The 13,201-nt window shown below is 33.6% G+C and overlaps 1 protein-coding gene across 4 annotated transcripts in view; it reads left to right on the top strand.

Annotated features, from left to right (window-relative positions):
• The window catches only part of LOC126880072 (glycogen debranching enzyme), a 124,430-nt gene extending 111,275 nt beyond the window's left edge, over positions 1-13,155 (top strand). The window contains exon 23 of one of the 4 annotated variants that reach the window (XR_007696394.1): positions 12,531-13,155. The gene's annotated coding sequence lies outside the window, so the exon portion shown is untranslated. Of the gene's footprint in view, positions 1-2,554; positions 3,180-5,879; positions 6,505-9,204; positions 9,830-12,530 lie in introns of those variants that run through there. The other 3 variants (XR_007696393.1, XR_007696392.1, XR_007696391.1) reach the window with 3 other exon arrangements.
• Positions 13,156-13,201: the final 46 nt, after the last annotated feature.

The raw sequence follows: 13,201 nt of genomic DNA, 5'->3' as shown, positions 1-13,201 counted from the left end.
AAGCTTAAAATAGGACAATACCTCGCAATTTTTACAGAATGGATCGATTTGGTTGAAAATTTGAGAATAAGTAGTGAATAGTCCAAGGATCAAAATCTACATGATGCCGAAAGGCGCTTTTACCATGGGGGTGGTTGCTACCTCATCACGTGGGTGGAAATTTTTTATTATATTTTGACCGCAAAAGTTGGTAAAAACATTCACTCTAAGCAAAAAACGTTCTTTACTTAACAAAAATGTACCTTTTGAAAAAATAAACAAAACCGTTTTTTAAATGTTCTTTAAGACCAATGGTAATCGAGCTGTACTTTATTATATGTTAGCTCTTCTTCGTCAAATGCTAAATATTGTAGTTTCAAAGTCAAAAGACGGGAAAACTATGCATTTTTAGAGGATAACTTGTTCAAACTAATTTAAAGTATTTAAAAATGTCTATCTATAGAAATAAAAAAAGTCTCTAACTCAAAAATTAAATGACATAATGAAAAGAATGTCAGTCCCTATTTTTTAAGCGAAAAAGTGATCGGAAGCAACTCCCTAATCACCACCGTAATTAAAATTAGTCATTGACCTTGTTTGGTACTCTTTACTTATGTATTATTAATAGGTTCTAGAAGTTTTACCAGCTTCGAATGATTAGTTTTTAAAAAAATGGAGTTAAAACGAATAACGAATTTTTGTAGTTTGGAAAAAATGGCCTTTTCTTCAGAATAGAAAGATTAGCATCAGAGATACGAAAAAATATTTAACTATGAAATTGTAGCTTATTTATTTCCCAAGAAACTGATTTGCAAAATTTTTGTCTACTTCAAAAATTGAGTGAGCTATTGACAATTAAAACTTGTAATAACATGCAAAAACCACCTTTACCAACCCATTCAAAGTCACCTCTTTTTGTGACTGAGGATTTTAATAAGATTTAGTATTAATAGGCTTACAGATCTTGTAAAAACCTACAAAATTCTTTTCTACCAAACTTTCTAAGATAAAATATAAAATAGTTACGGTTAGAAAATCAATATATTTTTTTGAAAAAAAAAAAGAGAAATCAAATTGGAAGCATAATAATGTAAGTTGGGCGTGTTTTTAGTCATTGGCTTTTTTTATGTATTATTAATAGATTCTAGAAGTTTGACTGGCTTAGAATGATTAGTTTTTACAAAACTGGAGTTAAAAGCGAATAACGAATTTTTGTACTTTGGTAAAAAATGCTTATTTAATTCCCAAGAATTTGGTTTGAAAATTTTTTTCTACGGCAAGAATTGAGTGAATCGAAAAACATTGATTTTTTCGATTGGTATAAAACTAACACTTTCGATAGCGAATAAATCGAAAACTATTAATTTTATCAAAAAAATGTATAAAACATTTTTTGCTTAGAATGAATGTTTTTATCAACTTTTGAGGTCAAAATATAATAAAAAAATGTCCATCCCCGAGATGGGGTGGCAACCACCCCCATAGTAAAAGCGTCTTTCGGCATCATAGATTTTGATACTTGGACTATCCACTTCATATTCTCAAATTTTCAAGCAAATCGATCCATTCTGTAAAAATTGCGAGGTGAAAAGCTTCGGTTCCTGGACTATGCGCAGAGCAGATCTTTTTGGCTTATTATCCAAAAAGTTTCTAAGGGAGCTGTTCCAGAGATCGAAAAATTCAGACCAAATTCGATTCATCTAAAAATCTTGGAAGAAGTTCCATTGAATTCTAAAGACAGACCGACAGATGTCATGCCAGTCAAATTCGACTCCGGAACGCCCTTTGAAGGGTGAAATATTAAGTTGAATAACGAACCACTCAGACGATCAAAATTCTTCCAGTGAAATAATGTGACGGGTAGTTCTTTCAGGACAACAGACTCAGTAAAACACAGGTTTAAAATATAAATAAATATATTAAGGATATTTTTATATACAGAGTATAATTTAAATAATAGAGTAAAATAGTATTCTACTGTCATCGCTCCGCTCTGAAGAAAGCCCCCTTGGCAGAAGAAAAATAAAAAGAAGCAATTACACACATACTCACACCTCATTACACTTCAATCCAGTGTAATCTCTCACAATCAAAATATCAATAACTACACAGATACCAATTCCGGATCGGAGATGGCAGTATCCGTTCACTACAAGTGTTCCTCCACCCAGATTGGCTACCGGTTCAGTACACTGATTCGCCGGGGAGCCTAGAGCTTAACGCTGCAAAAGAGTGTTTGTTCTTTCTCGTTTCTCTTGAATACCATTTCGATAGCCCCTCAGCTGGCTTCCATCGGTAGAGTGGAGGGAGTATAGTGGGAGTGCGCTGGAATTGATGCGCGCACGGTACTTTGTCGGTGATCTGCTGAGAGGCCTATCATCGTAAATATTAAGTTCTTCCATTTTTAGTGATACATGGTGATACGTTCCTGCCATACAGCGACCTCTATTTTAAGCATAATCAAACATTGCCTAACGAGGTTGTAAGTTTAAATAAGTTTATACAGAGTGATCATTTATTATTAAGCAATTATTCTCTATTTTGTTCGTCTAATTTTGTGCCTTTTTACCAAGAGGTTCCCAAATATTGCATAGGAATATTAGACAGCAAACACGGACATTTGTCATATAAGGAATTAAAATGTTCTTATGATCCTAGTAGTTACGATGCATACGTTCCTATATTTTTATCTCTACCTACCAATAATCACTTCAAATCTTTTACAAATAATTACATATCTCGCCGTACAATGGGTCTGTCGAAGAAACGAAGACCGACAGTGCAGAACTTGGATGAAATCATCCCGATGATGGACGAAATGTACCGAAACATCGAACACAGTCCGCGCCAGCACGAACCGGAGCCGTATTTGGAACGGAACGTTCTGTTACTGGACCCGTTATTGCTCGATTTGAACGAGCGAAGAACCAAGCTGCAGATCAGTCGTTCGGAACACAAGAAGATTGCACGCATCACTATAATGTACGTTTTAGCTTTCTTTGCACTTGCACTGGTGACGTTCTTTAGTTTGTATTTACTCTAAGATCTGATAATAAGAGACTGCTTACGTGCCATTAGTTGTTAAAGATATTTATTTTTATGTTAAATTTGTTTTTAAGTGCTGTTAAATTTTATGTACACTGTTTACTTTTATGGATGTATTGTTAAATTATATTTAAATTATACATTACTGAAGTCAAGTCTTATTCTTTAATATTTTGTGTAAAAAATAACCCATACTGCTAGGTGTTACTGTACTAGGCTTGAAGTAAAATTAACAGATAGTAGTGACTCAAGGTATGTATCAAATGAAAGTCCTCAATTTTCTCATAGTCCAAGTAATGAATGAAGCTTAAAATAGGACAATACCTCGCAATTTTTACAGAATGGATCGATTTGGTTGAAAATTTGAGAATAAGTAGTGAATAGTCCAAGGATCAAAATCTACATGATGCCGAAAGGCGCTTTTACCATGGGGGTGGTTGCTACCTCATCACGTGGGTGGAAATTTTTTATTATATTTTGACCGCAAAAGTTGGTAAAAACATTCACTCTAAGCAAAAAACGTTCTTTACTTAACAAAAATGTACCTTTTGAAAAAATAAACAAAACCGTTTTTTAAATGTTCTTTAAGACCAATGGTAATCGAGCTGTACTTTATTATATGTTAGCTCTTCTTCGTCAAATGCTAAATATTGTAGTTTCAAAGTCAAAAGACGGGAAAACTATGCATTTTTAGAGGATAACTTGTTCAAACTAATTTAAAGTATTTAAAAATGTCTATCTATAGAAATAAAAAAAGTCTCTAACTCAAAAATTAAATGACATAATGAAAAGAATGTCAGTCCCTATTTTTTAAGCGAAAAAGTGATCGGAAGCAACTCCCTAATCACCACCGTAATTAAAATTAGTCATTGACCTTGTTTGGTACTCTTTACTTATGTATTATTAATAGGTTCTAGAAGTTTTACCAGCTTCGAATGATTAGTTTTTAAAAAAATGGAGTTAAAACGAATAACGAATTTTTGTAGTTTGGAAAAAATGGCCTTTTCTTCAGAATAGAAAGATTAGCATCAGAGATACGAAAAAATATTTAACTATGAAATTGTAGCTTATTTATTTCCCAAGAAACTGATTTGCAAAATTTTTGTCTACTTCAAAAATTGAGTGAGCTATTGACAATTAAAACTTGTAATAACATGCAAAAACCACCTTTACCAACCCATTCAAAGTCACCTCTTTTTGTGACTGAGGATTTTAATAAGATTTAGTATTAATAGGCTTACAGATCTTGTAAAAACCTACAAAATTCTTTTCTACCAAACTTTCTAAGATAAAATATAAAATAGTTACGGTTAGAAAATCAATATATTTTTTTGAAAAAAAAAAAGAGAAATCAAATTGGAAGCATAATAATGTAAGTTGGGCGTGTTTTTAGTCATTGGCTTTTTTTATGTATTATTAATAGATTCTAGAAGTTTGACTGGCTTAGAATGATTAGTTTTTACAAAACTGGAGTTAAAAGCGAATAACGAATTTTTGTACTTTGGTAAAAAATGCTTATTTAATTCCCAAGAATTTGGTTTGAAAATTTTTTTCTACGGCAAGAATTGAGTGAATCGAAAAACATTGATTTTTTCGATTGGTATAAAACTAACACTTTCGATAGCGAATAAATCGAAAACTATTAATTTTATCAAAAAAATGTATAAAACATTTTTTGCTTAGAATGAATGTTTTTATCAACTTTTGAGGTCAAAATATAATAAAAAAAATGTCCATCCCCGAGATGGGGTGGCAACCACCCCCATAGTAAAAGCGTCTTTCGGCATCATAGATTTTGATACTTGGACTATCCACTTCATATTCTCAAATTTTCAAGCAAATCGATCCATTCTGTAAAAATTGCGAGGTGAAAAGCTTCGGTTCCTGGACTATGCGCAGAGCAGATCTTTTTGGCTTATTATCCAAAAAGTTTCTAAGGGAGCTGTTCCAGAGATCGAAAAATTCAGACCAAATTCGATTCATCTAAAAATCTTGGAAGAAGTTCCATTGAATTCTAAAGACAGACCGACAGATGTCATGCCAGTCAAATTCGACTCCGGAACGCCCTTTGAAGGGTGAAATATTAAGTTGAATAACGAACCACTCAGACGATCAAAATTCTTCCAGTGAAATAATGTGACGGGTAGTTCTTTCAGGACAACAGACTCAGTAAAACACAGGTTTAAAATATAAATAAATATATTAAGGATATTTTTATATACAGAGTATAATTTAAATAATAGAGTAAAATAGTATTCTACTGTCATCGCTCCGCTCTGAAGAAAGCCCCCTTGGCAGAAGAAAAATAAAAAGAAGCAATTACACACATACTCACACCTCATTACACTTCAATCCAGTGTAATCTCTCACAATCAAAATATCAATAACTACACAGATACCAATTCCGGATCGGAGATGGCAGTATCCGTTCACTACAAGTGTTCCTCCACCCAGATTGGCTACCGGTTCAGTACACTGATTCGCCGGGGAGCCTAGAGCTTAACGCTGCAAAAGAGTGTTTGTTCTTTCTCGTTTCTCTTGAATACCATTTCGATAGCCCCTCAGCTGGCTTCCATCGGTAGAGTGGAGGGAGTATAGTGGGAGTGCGCTGGAATTGATGCGCGCACGGTACTTTGTCGGTGATCTGCTGAGAGGCCTATCGTAAATATTAAGTTCTTCCATTTTTAGTGATACATGGTGATACGTTCCTGCCATACAGCGACCTCTATTTTAAGCATAATCAAACATTGCCTAACGAGGTTGTAAGTTTAAATAAGTTTATACAGAGTGATCATTTATTATTAAGCAATTATTCTCTATTTTGTTCGTCTAATTTTGTGCCTTTTTACCAAGAGGTTCCCAAATATTGCATAGGAATATTAGACAGCAAACACGGACATTTGTCATATAAGGAATTAAAATGTTCTTATGATCCTAGTAGTTACGATGCATACGTTCCTATATTTTTATCTCTACCTACCAATAATCACTTCAAATCTTTTACAAATAATTACATATCTCGCCGTACAATGGGTCTGTCGAAGAAACGAAGACCGACAGTGCAGAACTTGGATGAAATCATCCCGATGATGGACGAAATGTACCGAAACATCGAACACAGTCCGCGCCAGCACGAACCGGAGCCGTATTTGGAACGGAACGTTCTGTTACTGGACCCGTTATTGCTCGATTTGAACGAGCGAAGAACCAAGCTGCAGATCAGTCGTTCGGAACACAAGAAGATTGCACGCATCACTATAATGTACGTTTTAGCTTTCTTTGCACTTGCACTGGTGACGTTCTTTAGTTTGTATTTACTCTAAGATCTGATAATAAGAGACTGCTTACGTGCCATTAGTTGTTAAAGATATTTATTTTTATGTTAAATTTGTTTTTAAGTGCTGTTAAATTTTATGTACACTGTTTACTTTTATGGATGTATTGTTAAATTATATTTAAATTATACATTACTGAAGTCAAGTCTTATTCTTTAATATTTTGTGTAAAAAATAACCCATACTGCTAGGTGTTACTGTACTAGGCTTGAAGTAAAATTAACAGATAGTAGTGACTCAAGGTATGTATCAAATGAAAGTCCTCAATTTTCTCATAGTCCAAGTAATGAATGAAGCTTAAAATAGGACAATACCTCGCAATTTTTACAGAATGGATCGATTTGGTTGAAAATTTGAGAATAAGTAGTGAATAGTCCAAGGATCAAAATCTACATGATGCCGAAAGGCGCTTTTACCATGGGGGTGGTTGCTACCTCATCACGTGGGTGGAAATTTTTTATTATATTTTGACCGCAAAAGTTGGTAAAAACATTCACTCTAAGCAAAAAACGTTCTTTACTTAACAAAAATGTACCTTTTGAAAAAATAAACAAAACCGTTTTTTAAATGTTCTTTAAGACCAATGGTAATCGAGCTGTACTTTATTATATGTTAGCTCTTCTTCGTCAAATGCTAAATATTGTAGTTTCAAAGTCAAAAGACGGGAAAACTATGCATTTTTAGAGGATAACTTGTTCAAACTAATTTAAAGTATTTAAAAATGTCTATCTATAGAAATAAAAAAAGTCTCTAACTCAAAAATTAAATGACATAATGAAAAGAATGTCAGTCCCTATTTTTTAAGCGAAAAAGTGATCGGAAGCAACTCCCTAATCACCACCGTAATTAAAATTAGTCATTGACCTTGTTTGGTACTCTTTACTTATGTATTATTAATAGGTTCTAGAAGTTTTACCAGCTTCGAATGATTAGTTTTTAAAAAAATGGAGTTAAAACGAATAACGAATTTTTGTAGTTTGGAAAAAATGGCCTTTTCTTCAGAATAGAAAGATTAGCATCAGAGATACGAAAAAATATTTAACTATGAAATTGTAGCTTATTTATTTCCCAAGAAACTGATTTGCAAAATTTTTGTCTACTTCAAAAATTGAGTGAGCTATTGACAATTAAAACTTGTAATAACATGCAAAAACCACCTTTACCAACCCATTCAAAGTCACCTCTTTTTGTGACTGAGGATTTTAATAAGATTTAGTATTAATAGGCTTACAGATCTTGTAAAAACCTACAAAATTCTTTTCTACCAAACTTTCTAAGATAAAATATAAAATAGTTACGGTTAGAAAATCAATATATTTTTTTGAAAAAAAAAAAGAGAAATCAAATTGGAAGCATAATAATGTAAGTTGGGCGTGTTTTTAGTCATTGGCTTTTTTTATGTATTATTAATAGATTCTAGAAGTTTGACTGGCTTAGAATGATTAGTTTTTACAAAACTGGAGTTAAAAGCGAATAACGAATTTTTGTACTTTGGTAAAAAATGCTTATTTAATTCCCAAGAATTTGGTTTGAAAATTTTTTTCTACGGCAAGAATTGAGTGAATCGAAAAACATTGATTTTTTCGATTGGTATAAAACTAACACTTTCGATAGCGAATAAATCGAAAACTATTAATTTTATCAAAAAAATGTATAAAACATTTTTTGCTTAGAATGAATGTTTTTATCAACTTTTGAGGTCAAAATATAATAAAAAAAATGTCCATCCCCGAGATGGGGTGGCAACCACCCCCATAGTAAAAGCGTCTTTCGGCATCATAGATTTTGATACTTGGACTATCCACTTCATATTCTCAAATTTTCAAGCAAATCGATCCATTCTGTAAAAATTGCGAGGTGAAAAGCTTCGGTTCCTGGACTATGCGCAGAGCAGATCTTTTTGGCTTATTATCCAAAAAGTTTCTAAGGGAGCTGTTCCAGAGATCGAAAAATTCAGACCAAATTCGATTCATCTAAAAATCTTGGAAGAAGTTCCATTGAATTCTAAAGACAGACCGACAGATGTCATGCCAGTCAAATTCGACTCCGGAACGCCCTTTGAAGGGTGAAATATTAAGTTGAATAACGAACCACTCAGACGATCAAAATTCTTCCAGTGAAATAATGTGACGGGTAGTTCTTTCAGGACAACAGACTCAGTAAAACACAGGTTTAAAATATAAATAAATATATTAAGGATATTTTTATATACAGAGTATAATTTAAATAATAGAGTAAAATAGTATTCTACTGTCATCGCTCCGCTCTGAAGAAAGCCCCCTTGGCAGAAGAAAAATAAAAAGAAGCAATTACACACATACTCACACCTCATTACACTTCAATCCAGTGTAATCTCTCACAATCAAAATATCAATAACTACACAGATACCAATTCCGGATCGGAGATGGCAGTATCCGTTCACTACAAGTGTTCCTCCACCCAGATTGGCTACCGGTTCAGTACACTGATTCGCCGGGGAGCCTAGAGCTTAACGCTGCAAAAGAGTGTTTGTTCTTTCTCGTTTCTCTTGAATACCATTTCGATAGCCCCTCAGCTGGCTTCCATCGGTAGAGTGGAGGGAGTATAGTGGGAGTGCGCTGGAATTGATGCGCGCACGGTACTTTGTCGGTGATCTGCTGAGAGGCCTATCGTAAATATTAAGTTCTTCCATTTTTAGTGATACATGGTGATACGTTCCTGCCATACAGCGACCTCTATTTTAAGCATAATCAAACATTGCCTAACGAGGTTGTAAGTTTAAATAAGTTTATACAGAGTGATCATTTATTATTAAGCAATTATTCTCTATTTTGTTCGTCTAATTTTGTGCCTTTTTACCAAGAGGTTCCCAAATATTGCATAGGAATATTAGACAGCAAACACGGACATTTGTCATATAAGGAATTAAAATGTTCTTATGATCCTAGTAGTTACGATGCATACGTTCCTATATTTTTATCTCTACCTACCAATAATCACTTCAAATCTTTTACAAATAATTACATATCTCGCCGTACAATGGGTCTGTCGAAGAAACGAAGACCGACAGTGCAGAACTTGGATGAAATCATCCCGATGATGGACGAAATGTACCGAAACATCGAACACAGTCCGCGCCAGCACGAACCGGAGCCGTATTTGGAACGGAACGTTCTGTTACTGGACCCGTTATTGCTCGATTTGAACGAGCGAAGAACCAAGCTGCAGATCAGTCGTTCGGAACACAAGAAGATTGCACGCATCACTATAATGTACGTTTTAGCTTTCTTTGCACTTGCACTGGTGACGTTCTTTAGTTTGTATTTACTCTAAGATCTGATAATAAGAGACTGCTTACGTGCCATTAGTTGTTAAAGATATTTATTTTTATGTTAAATTTGTTTTTAAGTGCTGTTAAATTTTATGTACACTGTTTACTTTTATGGATGTATTGTTAAATTATATTTAAATTATACATTACTGAAGTCAAGTCTTATTCTTTAATATTTTGTGTAAAAAATAACCCATACTGCTAGGTGTTACTGTACTAGGCTTGAAGTAAAATTAACAGATAGTAGTGACTCAAGGTATGTATCAAATGAAAGTCCTCAATTTTCTCATAGTCCAAGTAATGAATGAAGCTTAAAATAGGACAATACCTCGCAATTTTTACAGAATGGATCGATTTGGTTGAAAATTTGAGAATAAGTAGTGAATAGTCCAAGGATCAAAATCTACATGATGCCGAAAGGCGCTTTTACCATGGGGGTGGTTGCTACCTCATCACGTGGGTGGAAATTTTTTATTATATTTTGACCGCAAAAGTTGGTAAAAACATTCACTCTAAGCAAAAAACGTTCTTTACTTAACAAAAATGTACCTTTTGAAAAAATAAACAAAACCGTTTTTTAAATGTTCTTTAAGACCAATGGTAATCGAGCTGTACTTTATTATATGTTAGCTCTTCTTCGTCAAATGCTAAATATTGTAGTTTCAAAGTCAAAAGACGGGAAAACTATGCATTTTTAGAGGATAACTTGTTCAAACTAATTTAAAGTATTTAAAAATGTCTATCTATAGAAATAAAAAAAGTCTCTAACTCAAAAATTAAATGACATAATGAAAAGAATGTCAGTCCCTATTTTTTAAGCGAAAAAGTGATCGGAAGCAACTCCCTAATCACCACCGTAATTAAAATTAGTCATTGACCTTGTTTGGTACTCTTTACTTATGTATTATTAATAGGTTCTAGAAGTTTTACCAGCTTCGAATGATTAGTTTTTAAAAAAATGGAGTTAAAACGAATAACGAATTTTTGTAGTTTGGAAAAAATGGCCTTTTCTTCAGAATAGAAAGATTAGCATCAGAGATACGAAAAAATATTTAACTATGAAATTGTAGCTTATTTATTTCCCAAGAAACTGATTTGCAAAATTTTTGTCTACTTCAAAAATTGAGTGAGCTATTGACAATTAAAACTTGTAATAACATGCAAAAACCACCTTTACCAACCCATTCAAAGTCACCTCTTTTTGTGACTGAGGATTTTAATAAGATTTAGTATTAATAGGCTTACAGATCTTGTAAAAACCTACAAAATTCTTTTCTACCAAACTTTCTAAGATAAAATATAAAATAGTTACGGTTAGAAAATCAATATATTTTTTTGAAAAAAAAAAAAGAGAAATCAAATTGGAAGCATAATAATGTAAGTTGGGCGTGTTTTTAGTCATTGGCTTTTTTTATGTATTATTAATAGATTCTAGAAGTTTGACTGGCTTAGAATGATTAGTTTTTACAAAACTGGAGTTAAAAGCGAATAACGAATTTTTGTACTTTGGTAAAAAATGCTTATTTAATTCCCAAGAATTTGGTTTGAAAATTTTTTTCTACGGCAAGAATTGAGTGAATCGAAAAACATTGATTTTTTCGATTGGTATAAAACTAACACTTTCGATAGCGAATAAATCGAAAACTATTAATTTTATCAAAAAAATGTATAAAACATTTTTTGCTTAGAATGAATGTTTTTATCAACTTTTGAGGTCAAAATATAATAAAAAAAATGTCCATCCCCGAGATGGGGTGGCTACCACCCCCATAGTAAAAGCGTCTTTCGGCATCATAGATTTTGATACTTGGACTATCCACTTCATATTCTCAAATTTTCAAGCAAATCGATCCATTCTGTAAAAATTGCGAGGTGAAAAGCTTCGGTTCCTGGACTATGCGCAGAGCAGATCTTTTTGGCTTATTATCCAAAAAGTTTCTAAGGGAGCTGTTCCAGAGATCGAAAAATTCAGACCAAATTCGATTCATCTAAAAATCTTGGAAGAAGTTCCATTGAATTCTAAAGACAGACCGACAGATGTCATGCCAGTCAAATTCGACTCCGGAACGCCCTTTGAAGGGTGAAATATTAAGTTGAATAACGAACCACTCAGACGATCAAAATTCTTCCAGTGAAATAATGTGACGGGTAGTTCTTTCAGGACAACAGACTCAGTAAAACACAGGTTTAAAATATAAATAAATATATTAAGGATATTTTTATATACAGAGTATAATTTAAATAATAGAGTAAAATAGTATTCTACTGTCATCGCTCCGCTCTGAAGAAAGCCCCCTTGGCAGAAGAAAAATAAAAAGAAGCAATTACACACATACTCACACCTCATTACACTTCAATCCAGTGTAATCTCTCACAATCAAAATATCAATAACTACACAGATACCAATTCCGGATCGGAGATGGCAGTATCCGTTCACTACAAGTGTTCCTCCACCCAGATTGGCTACCGGTTCAGTACACTGATTCGCCGGGGAGCCTAGAGCTTAACGCTGCAAAAGAGTGTTTGTTCTTTCTCGTTTCTCTTGAATACCATTTCGATAGCCCCTCAGCTGGCTTCCATCGGTAGAGTGGAGGGAGTATAGTGGGAGTGCGCTGGAATTGATGCGCGCACGGTACTTTGTCGGTGATCTGCTGAGAGGCCTATCGTAAATATTAAGTTCTTCCATTTTTAGTGATACATGGTGATACGTTCCTGCCATACAGCGACCTCTATTTTAAGCATAATCAAACATTGCCTAACGAGGTTGTAAGTTTAAATAAGTTTATACAGAGTGATCATTTATTATTAAGCAATTATTCTCTATTTTGTTCGTCTAATTTTGTGCCTTTTTACCAAGAGGTTCCCAAATATTGCATAGGAATATTAGACAGCAAACACGGACATTTGTCATATAAGGAATTAAAATGTTCTTATGATCCTAGTAGTTACGATGCATACGTTCCTATATTTTTATCTCTACCTACCAATAATCACTTCAAATCTTTTACAAATAATTACATATCTCGCCGTACAATGGGTCTGTCGAAGAAACGAAGACCGACAGTGCAGAACTTGGATGAAATCATCCCGATGATGGACGAAATGTACCGAAACATCGAACACAGTCCGCGCCAGCACGAACCGGAGCCGTATTTGGAACGGAACGTTCTGTTACTGGACCCGTTATTGCTCGATTTGAACGAGCGAAGAACCAAGCTGCAGATCAGTCGTTCGGAACACAAGAAGATTGCACGCATCACTATAATGTACGTTTTAGCTTTCTTTGCACTTGCACTGGTGACGTTCTTTAGTTTGTATTTACTCTAAGATCTGATAATAAGAGACTGCTTACGTGCCATTAGTTGTTAAAGATATTTATTTTTATGTTAAATTTGTTTTTAAGTGCTGTTAAATTTTATGTACACTGTTTACTTTTATGGATGTATTGTTAAATTATATTTAAATTATACATTACTGAAGTCAAGTCTTATTCTTTAATATTTTGTGTACAAAATAACCCATACTGCTAG

Source organism: Diabrotica virgifera, chromosome 2 (assembly GCF_917563875.1).
Source record: "Diabrotica virgifera virgifera chromosome 2, PGI_DIABVI_V3a".
Taxonomy (NCBI): domain Eukaryota; kingdom Metazoa; phylum Arthropoda; class Insecta; order Coleoptera; family Chrysomelidae; genus Diabrotica; species Diabrotica virgifera.
This window is presented reverse-complemented; position numbering and strand designations above follow the sequence as displayed.